The sequence below is a fragment of the Mustela nigripes genome, chromosome 5 (assembly GCF_022355385.1).
Source record: "Mustela nigripes isolate SB6536 chromosome 5, MUSNIG.SB6536, whole genome shotgun sequence".
Lineage (NCBI taxonomy): Eukaryota > Metazoa > Chordata > Mammalia > Carnivora > Mustelidae > Mustela > Mustela nigripes.
The window spans coordinates 98,203,258-98,215,285 of NC_081561.1; positions in this window are offsets into that span (position 1 = coordinate 98,203,258).

Sequence of the window (12,028 nt, forward strand, 5' to 3'; positions counted from 1 at the left end):
GAGCATAACAAATAACATGGAGGACATGGGGAGATGGAGAGGAGAAGGGAGTTGAGGGAAATTGGAAGGGGAGGTGAACCATGAGAGACTATGGACTCTGAAAAACAACCAGAGGGTTTTGAAGGGGCGGGGGGTGGGAGGTTGGGGGAACCAGGTGGTGGGTATTGGAGAGGGCACGGATTGCATGGAGCACTGGGTGTGGAGCAAAAACAATGAATACTGTTACACTGAAAAGAAATAAAAAATTAAAAAAAAAAGATGTCTGTGTCCTAATACCTGGGGAATATGAATATGTTAGATAACATAGTGTAGATGGAATTAAACTGACCCTAAAATAAGAAGACTGTCCTGGACTCTTTATGTGAACTCAATGTAATCACAAGAATCTTTAAAAATGGAGGAAAGAAGCAGAAAATGCGAGACAGAGGGAGATATGACTATGGAAGAATGGCTAGAGATATGCAGAATTGTTAACTTTGAAGATGGAGTAATGGATCCATGAGTGAAGGAATATATGTAGTCTCTAGAAATGGTAAATATCAAGAGAAGGAATTCTTCCCTAGAGTCTCTCTAAAGGAATGTGACCCTGCTGGCCTCTTGATTCTAGAACCATGGGATTCACATTGGACTTCTAACCTACAGAACTTGCAAGATAATTAATTTGAATTATTTTAAGACATTGCACTGGGTGTGGTGCATAAAAATGAATCTTGGTACACTGAAAAAGTAAAATCAAATTTTATAAAAGACACTAAATTTAGTGATTTGTTATGACAGCAATAGAAAACTAATACATGCATTCTCAGTTCCAGTTTAATGGACACATGATTATGTTTCCTGATGGAAGCATTGTGCTCTTGAGGAATAAGTACTCCAAATGCACTGAGCCCAAGGTTGTGAAGGAAGGAATAAAGAAATTCCTCCAGTGGAATGGGCCATTCTGACCTCCACCCTTTGATTTCCAGATCCATGCATTCTTTTGGAAGAATAGTGTCATATATTAGTTGCTAGCTTAAGGCATTTTCCACAGTCTGTTGAATAATATCTCAATTTCTCCGTGTTGTTTCCTAGATGACAAATTCTGGAGATTTCAATGAGCCATTCTATATTTTTATCAATTCAGCTACTTCCGATGTTGGTACACAAAAAAGACCAGGGAATACTCTAGTCATAAGCCCATTGCATGGCTTCTTTATAGTAAAATAAATTCCTTGCTTAAAGGCTCTTTGGTATAGTATCTCAAGGAACTGTGTAAATCTGAAAATGCTGATTGTGTTAAAAATTTTAATATGATCAGATGATGATAGAGAAGATGGATATAAATATGAAATATGCATCTCTTCCCATGAAGAAAAATTAAGGCTCTCCCTGTTGCAGAAAGATGGACAATGTAATCAACATGCCTCAAAGTATCTGGATGACTTTGACCTGGAATAATACCATAACATAAACTTAGCAATTTCCCTTGCATTTGGCAGTTTTGACACTTCCAGTATTTAAACCAGACTTGTTGAATCCATGAAGAACTTCTGCCCTTCCCTGTGCCTACTCATTATCCTTTGAACTATATGTAAATGTTGATATTGAGTAATATTTATGATTTGTGTGAGTCTGATTTGACAGTCAACTCTTTGTGCTATCACATTCATCTTCAAATATTCTTCAATATAAGCTCTTGATCAACAGGTTAAGAACTGCCTCTGTTTAAGTATAGACTAATACCTCGGGTCATCTCTTCCCAGCTGTCAAATGAACAACCAAATACCTATATGGAATTCTTCCAACCAGGAGAACACTCTTTTATTGCCATATTTCATACCCACCCTAACTGGGGAGGTAATGCAGCAACTATTCACTTCCAGCTGATTCCATGTTATCATGAAGACTCATCCATTTTCCTGGCCTGCATTTTCCTTCCTCTGTTCCAGGAAACTCCCCATGTGGCCATAAGTACTCATTAAGTTTAATTTTGCATTCTGGAGCAGCCGGGGCCAGGTGCCATAAACTGGGATGCTGCTCTGCACATTAAATGTGATTTGATGGATCAGTAACACTATTCCAGATGGGGAGTTTAGGTAGCATAGGTATTTGATGTGCCATGATCAAACACTGAATTGCCACTAGAAATTGCTTTTCAAGTAGGGAATAATTGTGAACAGAATATGGTATGGACTCATTCTAAAACTCTATAGAGATTTACACATTGAGGGCCTTATTGAGTTTGCAAGAGGTTCCTTAGAATCTGCCCAGATACGGATGTGTTGAGTTATAAAGCCCAGGAGTTAAGTACTTAGAACATTGTGGGGCCCCTTGCCCTGTGAGTCTGGACCTACTGGAAAAAGTCTTCTTTTTCTTGATGTTAAATCCTCAAAGGTGGAGTTCTTATGGGTTACTTAGTAAAAAAGATTAGAAAAATCTCTGACTACTGAATTTCTAAAATGTTTACAGTTTGGCAGACCCCTCTAGTGACTCTCTGCTTCAGCAGAGACTCCAGATAATTATAGGTTTCTCTCCTAATTTATGTCTTTGTAATGAGCCACTGTAATGTGGGATGGGATAAGAAGAGTTTTTGTTTCTGAGAGACTCTATAATGACATGGAGCAGGAGAGCTGATAGTGGCTTGAGATATGATATGGAGGATATACTATTGCTGACATAAGAAGACAAGGTGCCTTTGATTATCTTTACCAAGTGGGATGTAAAATATGGAATTTCCTAGGTTAAAAGCTGCCTGTTAGCTGCTAGGGGCTACAATGATTTGCTTTTTTTGTTTTTGTCCCAAAATTGCAGCTTAAATTGGTATCAGCACCTGATTAAGATACTATTAATTCACAGTTATTGTTTATAAACTGGACCCATCTCAATTTTCCAGTGGTCAAAATATACATTAACAGGGATATGAGATTCATCACCACCTCTACATCCTGTGAGTCTTTTGTAGTGGCCCTCATCTTTGCCATACCCCTGGGAAGGAAATGTTTTACTCTACTTTTCTCAGTGATGTGGGTAGAAGATAGTTCTAAGGACATCTTTCTGAGCCTTCCCATTATAAAAGGAGTCATCACTCTATTGACTCAGTAACCAATGAAGAGTCTGTCAGTTACCAATTGTATCTACTCACACTATGAATTCTGGGTTGGGGAAATAACTACGGAGAGATGAGGTGAACTGAGGCCAAGGATCCATCACCTAAGTGCCATAAGCCCCCACTCTGACCAATTGTCCATGAGGGCTTTTTGCTGTCTCTGGATATTGGTAGCCGCTCAGAGCCAATATCTAGTATTCCTTAGAAGGTCTGGGTATTGCACTTCCTTTAATGAATAGACACCTTAGCAAATAGCTGATTGTTTGTTTGGAAAAAGCTTTTAAGAAGATTCAAAGAATCTATAACGGCAAAGTCCTTCATCAAATAAACATATCATCCATATCATCCCTTTCATAGGCGAGGGCTCAGATTTGTAAAATGGGGAGGAAACTGTGAGTTCCCACTACTGTATTTAAACTTACATTTTTATTTAGTAAATCTAGAATTTTTCCACTAATTTTCAATGAGAAGTATCTTTATAGGGTTGGTAGTCTGACTGTTCATTTATCCTAAGGGACACCATGATCAAGCAGCCATTGCCACAGAACCCTGATGTTCAAATTGCTCTAATTACCACTCTTTCCCTGTGGCCTCAATCAACCTTTTATTTTGATGGTGACTGTTGCTTATCTAGCACTTATCAGCTCAGAAATCCTATTATTCTCATTTATATCAGAGAAATTATTTTCTCTGTTCATTCCTCCCCCCATCACTAGTCTTCAGAATTTTCAAGGATGCTGGTGGCTCCTCAACAATGCTTTTCTTCATGTCTCAATGTTGTAAGTGTCCTATGGGCCCTTCTACAAAATGAATTTAAGAAATGATTTATTCTGTTATACATAATAGATCTGTTCTATCTCCTTAAGCCCTAGAACTTCTTCCTTCTCAGTATAACAAGGGAGTTCTGGCATCTCAGTCTACTGCAGACACTGTTGAGTCCAGGTTTCAATTAACCAACCCAGTAGACTATTGGCACTACTAGTGCATTGGCTCTGCCAACACATTAAATCCTGAATCCTAGATAAGTGTATTGACTTAAATGAAATTATCCCAGTATAGTATTTAAATCCTGTTTTAACATGTTGGGAATTTGCTGCCATACATGTTCTCTGAACTCCTACACTTATAAATTGACAAGATCCTACCAATTTTGGTTTATAAGTGGTATCTTCAAAGAGTACATCTTGTCTATTTTCTGGCCTATTCTGGATTCTAATTATATTTGTGGGCATGGAGGTGAGGAGGTGGTAAGGGAGGCTCCTGAGGAGAATTTGTGTGACTTTATGACAGATTCTTCAGTTGAAATCAGTGTATGATTTTCAGATAGGGAGAGGAGAGACTCTTTCTACTAACAAGGATGCTTCTTTAGCATAAGGGCATTGAAAATTGGTGCTGCAATACTGCAGCTCTTTTTTATTGCTACCTGAACTTGATTTTCATTCATAAGTGATTTGCTGTTAAAGGCAACACTAGGGGCACCTGGGTGGCTCAGTGGATTAAAGCCTCTGCCTTCGGCTGAGGTCTTGATCCCAGGGTCCTGGGATGGAGCCACACATCAGGCTCTCTGCTCCATGGGGAGCCTGCTTTCCACCCCTCCACCCCCCCGCCTTCTTCTTTGCCAACTTGTGATCTCTGTCTGTCAAATAAATAAAATCTTTAAAAAAAAAAAAAAAAAGGCAACACTATATTCCCTTAAAGCTGATACAGTTTTTTTGATTTTTCCAATTATGTTTAATTTTGTATTGGTGACTTTCAACAAAACTTTACTTTGTGTACTTTCTCAAGGGTAATCAGAGCAGCCATCTTACCCAACAATCTTGTAACCACCATTGTCACAATAGTGGTCATATATGTCAGTTCCTTAATCCTCCTGTGCTTTACCTTCTCCTTATTTTCCATTCCTACTATTACTAGTGCAAAAATCAAGCGATTCTGATGCCAATACATGCCACGAACTACCAGTGTCTCATTTCCCTGGTAATGTAAATGCTGATGACCTTTGCAACCAAATCTCTGAATTCCATTTTGGCATTTGTTTTCTCAGTCCACTTCTGGCAAAAAATATTGTATTAATCAGGATCCTATCAGAAAGGAAAATGCACACTCCAAAAGGAAAGACAATTACATAAAAGTGGGAAGATGAAGGAAATGAACAAGGGATTCCAAAGCAACCAGGATATAGCAACAGCTGGGAGCCATTAGCAACCTTTAGTTGGTAGAGCTGGAGGAAAAAGCTTTTATGAGAACCCATGTTTTAGAATAGAATCAGCCATATAAGAACTTTGGTCTTAGGTACAGAAATATACTTATTGTCACACCAAATCTTGTTAGTAGGGAGCAGAGGGAGTACATTCTCTGACTTATTTTCTCTGACAGATTGCTGGAGCATCCCATTAAAAAAACCCTACCAGAATCCAGAGGACAAGAGGGCACATATGATCTAAAATATCTTGGATGGATGTCAAGGCAGAGAGCACATCACTGGGTGGAAGAAAAATAGATGTTGAAAGACAACCAGGATGCCATTGGATGTAAGACACACTCTTGACTCAGAGATATTCAAATGGGAAAAATGCCTTAAATATGCTTTTTAAAGTTAAGAGGATATGATAATTCAGAAAGAGATAAGAATAATAAAACTATTTAGAAGGATAAAAACTATAGAGCAAGCCCTTGAGGTAGTTGTTTATTTCAATGGTACATTAAATTTGGTATAATGCTTTCTGATGGTAGAAGAAATAAAACTGTTAAAATAAAATTTTAATTATTTGATTTTAAAATGAAATAAATTAATCTGTATTTTTAAAGATCAATTTCATGAGGACTGCATTCTGTAAATCTTTGAGGGTATAATGATTCTAGTCTTCAATATAAAGGAAATCCTTCAAAATAGGAATTTGGGCATGAAAGCTTTTTCAGCAGAAAAAGAATGGTTCTAGGCAAGACTAAGGAGATTAACTCTTGTAGCTATGTTTTTTTTTTTGTTTGTTTGTTTGTTTGTGTTTTTATACAGTATTAGAAGAGATTGTTGTTTGGCTTCATTTTTGCCTAGCTCAAGGCAAAATTGAAACTACCTGTAGTTTATTACTTTAGCCTCAGATTTTCTTAATTTTACCATTTTCCATCCATATGGCACTTGTCCCAAATTGAAAAATTGAAAAAATGAAAAAAACAAAACAAAACAAAAAACCTCACAGATTATTTTTATATGATATTTTAAATAAAGCCCTCAAGAAAATTAATAACAAAGAGTTATATAAGTGGATTTAAGTAATTTTCATATACCTATTGAACTCAAATTAGTAAAATGATTATAAGAATTTATTTTAGTGAAAATTAAACAGCAGAGAGAGAAGGAATCTAAGTAGAAGCTTGGTGAATTACAAAATCTGTATCTGCTAAGACGCTAGTTAAGACATTGACTTAGAAAATTCATAAATTCTCAAAAGTAAGAGAAAATATAACTTAGAAATGTGGTATTCATCCTGTATCATCAAGTACTGTACAGGAAAGATGCTTCCCTACTGGGAACAAATTATACTTTCTTCAGAGAGAAACAAAGGTGGTCCTTCGGAGGAGTGTAGAAATCAAATAATAATTTCAATCTATAATGCCTTTTATCTAAAGAAGTGAGCCATATTCATTCACTAGTTTTCAGAACATACTTACAGTTTGGCTATTGAATTGTAATTACTTTTTTTGTTACAGAGAAATTAAGACATAGAGAAGTTGATGTAAAAACTACTGAGGTGATTTAAACAGGGTTGAGTTACCAAGAGACATGCCAGTCTTAGTGCCTGATATAATGAGGGACCTTTCAAATAGAATCTGCCCATCCTAGAGTCCCTGTTCATGATGGCAGTTTTAGAAAGCCATATTTATATTACACAATCTCCTCCCCTTTCATACCCAACCATATATGATTGGATCACTTGTAGGTATATGAATTTAGGATACTTCAACTGTGGTAACTTCATCAAGCAGGGATATAATACTTTTTGGAGAAATGAGTAAAAATAAAAAAATTAGAAGTAAAAGAGAACTGAGGAAACTCATGTAGAATATCTTTAGTACTCCATAATGTTTGCAGGAAGTACTGTAAAATAGAATTAGACTTTCCAGAGAATTAGGGATAACATGCATTTTCCAGCTCCTTTTTATATTTTCAGAATTAAACATTACTCAGTAGATTAAAGTACATATAACAGAGTGACAAGGGTCTGAGATTTTACGTAGTTACAAGTCAGGAAATTAGTGTGCTTCAGTTTCATGGATGCTGGTTGAAGACACAATATTCCAGGGTAAGAGACAAAGGTAAGAGACCATTTATTACTCACAGAAATAGCAGTTGCTGGAGTATCCATATTTTTATGCCATTTTTCTAAACCACAATTCCTGCAGGGAGACATGAAGGAAACAAAATGATACTCGTGTGTGCAGTGAATTGCATAAAAAGAGAGGAACATAGAGTTTAGGGAACTCAAATCTCTTATAAGGGTGGTATACATGCCTGTCTTTTTCTCAAGAGAGAAATCTTTCAAGTCTGTAAGCAAACATGTTCTTGTTCTAAGGGAGACAGTATCTGTGTCTTCCAAGGATTTTCTCAATATAAACACCTTTAAAAAGATAATCTAGAGCAAATGCAGTTAGTTGAGAAACGTGAGAGACCATGGAGAATTGTCTCCCAAGAGAGTGTATCAGATATATAAAATTATTGCTTCATGTACAAGGTACAGAAATGAATAGAACACATTAAAATTCTTTTTTTATATATATGTGTGTATATATACATATATATAAAACAATATATACATATGTTATATATATGTATTTTTCGTATGCACAGAAATGATAATTCAGATTTTTCTATATCATCAGACTGTGTCTTTATGCTTCAGTTTATTTCTAGGTACATGACTTTATTAATATCCCTAATGTAACAGATAAGGGTTTTGTTTGTTTGTTTGTTATTTTTAGAGAGTGTGTGCACAGGGGGTGAGGGAGTAGAGGGAGAGAGAAAAAGAGAATCTTAAGCAGGCTCCACACCCAACACAGAACTTGACACAGGGCTCAATCTCATGACCTGAAATTATGACCTGAGCCAAGATTAAGAGTTGGATGCTTAGCAAACTAAGCCACCATTGTGCCCTGTAACATACAAGGTTTTTAATGCTAGATGATTAAACTTCATTGTTTAATTCTTTTTCTTGCCTCATTCCTTCATTTCTGTGCTAAATTCAATACCCAAGTTTTCATGACTCTTTCTAAATTGTACATAATAATTTTAATATGTAAGATGGTTTGATTCTGTACCATGCTTTGTTTATTCTTACTAATGTCTCTGTAATTTTTTCAATTTGTTTATTGTGGTAAATTAAACATAACATAAACCTTACTATCTGAACCATTTTTCAATGTACAATTCAGTACTATTAAGTACATTCATTTTGTTGTGCAACTGTCCTCACCAGCCATCTCTAGATCTCTTTTCATCTTACAAAACTGGAACTCTGTACCTATTAAATAATACTCTGAATGTTATAATCAAGTAAATGGATTACAAGAACAAAATCTACATCAGACACTTTCTACTCAAGGATTCTAATGAAATAATTTGCCTTGAGTATATGGTTAATAGTATGATTATTCCTATACGTGAGTTATTGTGAAGATAAATTCTAATATCCAGAAGTTTAAGACACATTTATCAAATATCATGGAATGCTTGCCTTCTGATAGTCTATAGTTCTATGTATGCTTACTCAGGGTTTACTTGCTGTATCTACAGTTTCCAAAAGAAATACACAGTTATTTCAGGGTCCTGGAATTCTCCTTGCTGCTTGGCTTATACCAATATGTCTTAACTATTAGGCAATGTGTATGAAAATTTTTTTTTTAAATTTTTTCAATTTATTTATTTTCAGAAAAACAGTATTCATTATTTTTTCACCACACCCAGTGCTCCATGCAATCCATGCCCTCAATAATACCCATGACCTGGTACCCCAACCTCCCACCCCCCCCCACTTCAAACCCCTCAGATTGTTTTTCAGAGTCCATAGTCTCTCATGATTCACCACCCCTTCCAATTTACCCCAACTCCCTTCTCCTCTCTAACATCCCTTCATCAAAATCAAAAGCTTCTGCACAGCAAAGGAAACAGTCAAAAAAACAAAGAGGCAACCCACGGAATGGGAGAAGATATTTTCAAATGACAGTACAGACAAAAGGTTGATATCCAGGATCTATAATGAACTCCTCAAATTCAACACACACAAAACAGGCAAACATATCAAAAAATGGGAAGAATTTATGAACAGACAATTCTCCCATCAAGACATACAAATGGCTATCAGACACATGAAAAAATGTTCATCATCATTAGCCCTCCGGGAGATTCAAATTAAAACCACATTGAGATATCACCTTACACCAGTTAGAATGGCCAAAATTAACAAAACAGGAAACAACATGTGTTGGAGAGGATGTGGAGAAAGTGGAACCCTCTTACACTGTTGGTGGGAATGCAAGTTGGTGCAGCCTCTTTGGAGAACAGTGTGGAGATTCCTCAAGAAATTAAAAATAGAACTTCCCTATGACCCTGCAATTGCACTCCTGGGTATTTACCCCAAAGATACAGATGTCGTGAAAAGAAGGGCCATCTGTACCCCAATGTTTATAGCAGCAATGGCCATGGTCGCCAAACTGTGGAAAGAACCAAGGTGCCCTTCAATGGACGAATGGATAAGGAAGATGTGGTCCATATACACTATGGAGTATTATGCCTCCATCAGAAAGGATGAATACCCAACATTTGTAGCAACATGGACAGGACTGGAAGAGATTATGCTGAGTGAAATAAGTCAAGCAGAGAGAGTCAATTATCATATGGTTTCACTTATTTGTGGAGCATAACAAATCTCATGGAGGAAAAAAAAATTTTCATTGATGGGGCAGTAGTCAACATTTTGGCCTTTCTAACTAAATCCAATCCTGAAACCAGGAATTCCTTCAGGGGAAAAACTATTTAGTTGATGCAAGTTTTGTCCATGTTATATTGCCATATTTTCTTCATTTCCAAAATTTGTCTCTCGAGCATCTTCAAAGGGGTTCTGTCAATCCTAACAATTCCAAATGGGCTTGGCTAAAGCTCATGTCTCAGACATACATTTCATTTGTATTTATCTTGGTCATCAGTCTGTTAATCTATATCAGGGTCTTTGTATCCCTTATCATATAAACATTTATCTCAAAATACTTTATTCTGTGATAGGATATTACAGAACTTCTCCAAATTTACTAAGCTCTTACAGTTTCATTATCTTCCTTGTGAACTCGGATGATCTCCATGGTTATTATCCCTTACAGACACAGTGAGGGTGACCAAAACATTCTCAACTCTATTCTTTCTTAACCGTCTTCTGAGGTTAGAGCCACCCATACCATCTCATGGCTTATTTTATTTGCTTTCATTGCATTACTAACCATTTAAATTCTTTTCACCTCTTTTAATCATATAAAGCTTATATTTAGTAGCATTATTTTTTTTTAATTGACAATGGCCATCCTGACATCTGTCTCTTTATATAAGTCAGGACTATTCCTTAGGTCTCCAAACCTCTCTATGCTTAAAAATAATTCTGAAGTTTCTGTGAGGAAACTAGTTTGCCTAAGATCATTTTGTCTACCCATCCTTTTCAAATATTGTTTGCATATATTTTTAACAAAACTTCTTTTAGTCTTGACTCAAAATGACAGAATAATTAGAAAGTAAGGTGAGCCTAAGTTTGTTACCTAAACAATTGAATAAATTAGATCTCTTAATCTTTTCTACATTAAGGTTGAGTCATTCAGATTGCAATTTGAATATTTGTTGAAGTATTTTCTGCTTTTACATTAAGTATTGGAGAAATATATTGTAGGATATCAAGTATTGTTTTTATCCTGTGTAATACTACCATTATAAAACTTTTTTATTATGGAAATTTTCAAACAAGCATAAACATCTAGAAGAATAGTGTCATACACCCTCTACGTATCCATTATGCATCTTCACAACAGTTATCACTCATGGACAAACTTGTTTCAGTTTTGCCTCTACCCACTCTGCTCCACTGGATTATTTTGAAGCAAATTCTAGACATAGAGTTTCTTTCATTTTTTGCTATTTCACAAATGATAAAAACCACAAACGATAAAAATTCTAAACTCACAATCATTATGCCATTATACTATTTAGACATACAGGGCAATTCCTTAAATTAATTAAAAATCCAGTCAGTATTCAGAATGTCACAATTGGTTATTTTTTTTCTTTAAAAAAAAAATTATTTATTTATTTAACAGATCACAAGTAGGCAGAGAAGCAGGCAAAGAGAGAGAGGAGGAAGCAGGCCCCCCCCACTGAGCAGAGAGCCCGAAGCGGGGCTCGATCCCAGGATCCTGGGATCATGACCTGAGCCAAAGGCAGAGGTTTTAACCTACTGAACCACCCGGGTGCCCCTCAATTAGTTATCTTTTCCCCACCATTTCATTTTGCATTGTTTTGGTATTGCTTGGCATATTCCTCTGCTCCCTGAATTTTCTGTCAGCTTATAGTTAAATACAGAGGTCTGGTTAGATTCCGGTTTGATTTTTTATTTTATTTGGTTAGAATTATTTTGAGGGTTAACTGTGTACTTTCGTCAGGAGGTAACTAATGTCTGGTTGTCCTTCATTTTATGGTATTAGCAAACATCGATAATCATTGCTTAGATTATTTTTTTCATTATAAATTTATGGAATGGGAGTATTCTAATTTTATTATTTCTTCTTCCTTTATTTATTTATTTATTTATTTATTTATTTATTTATCAGAGAGAGAGAGAGAGCAAGCACAGGCAGACAGAATGGCAGGCAGAGGCAGAGGGAGAAGCAGGCTCCCTGACGAGTAAGGAGCCCGAT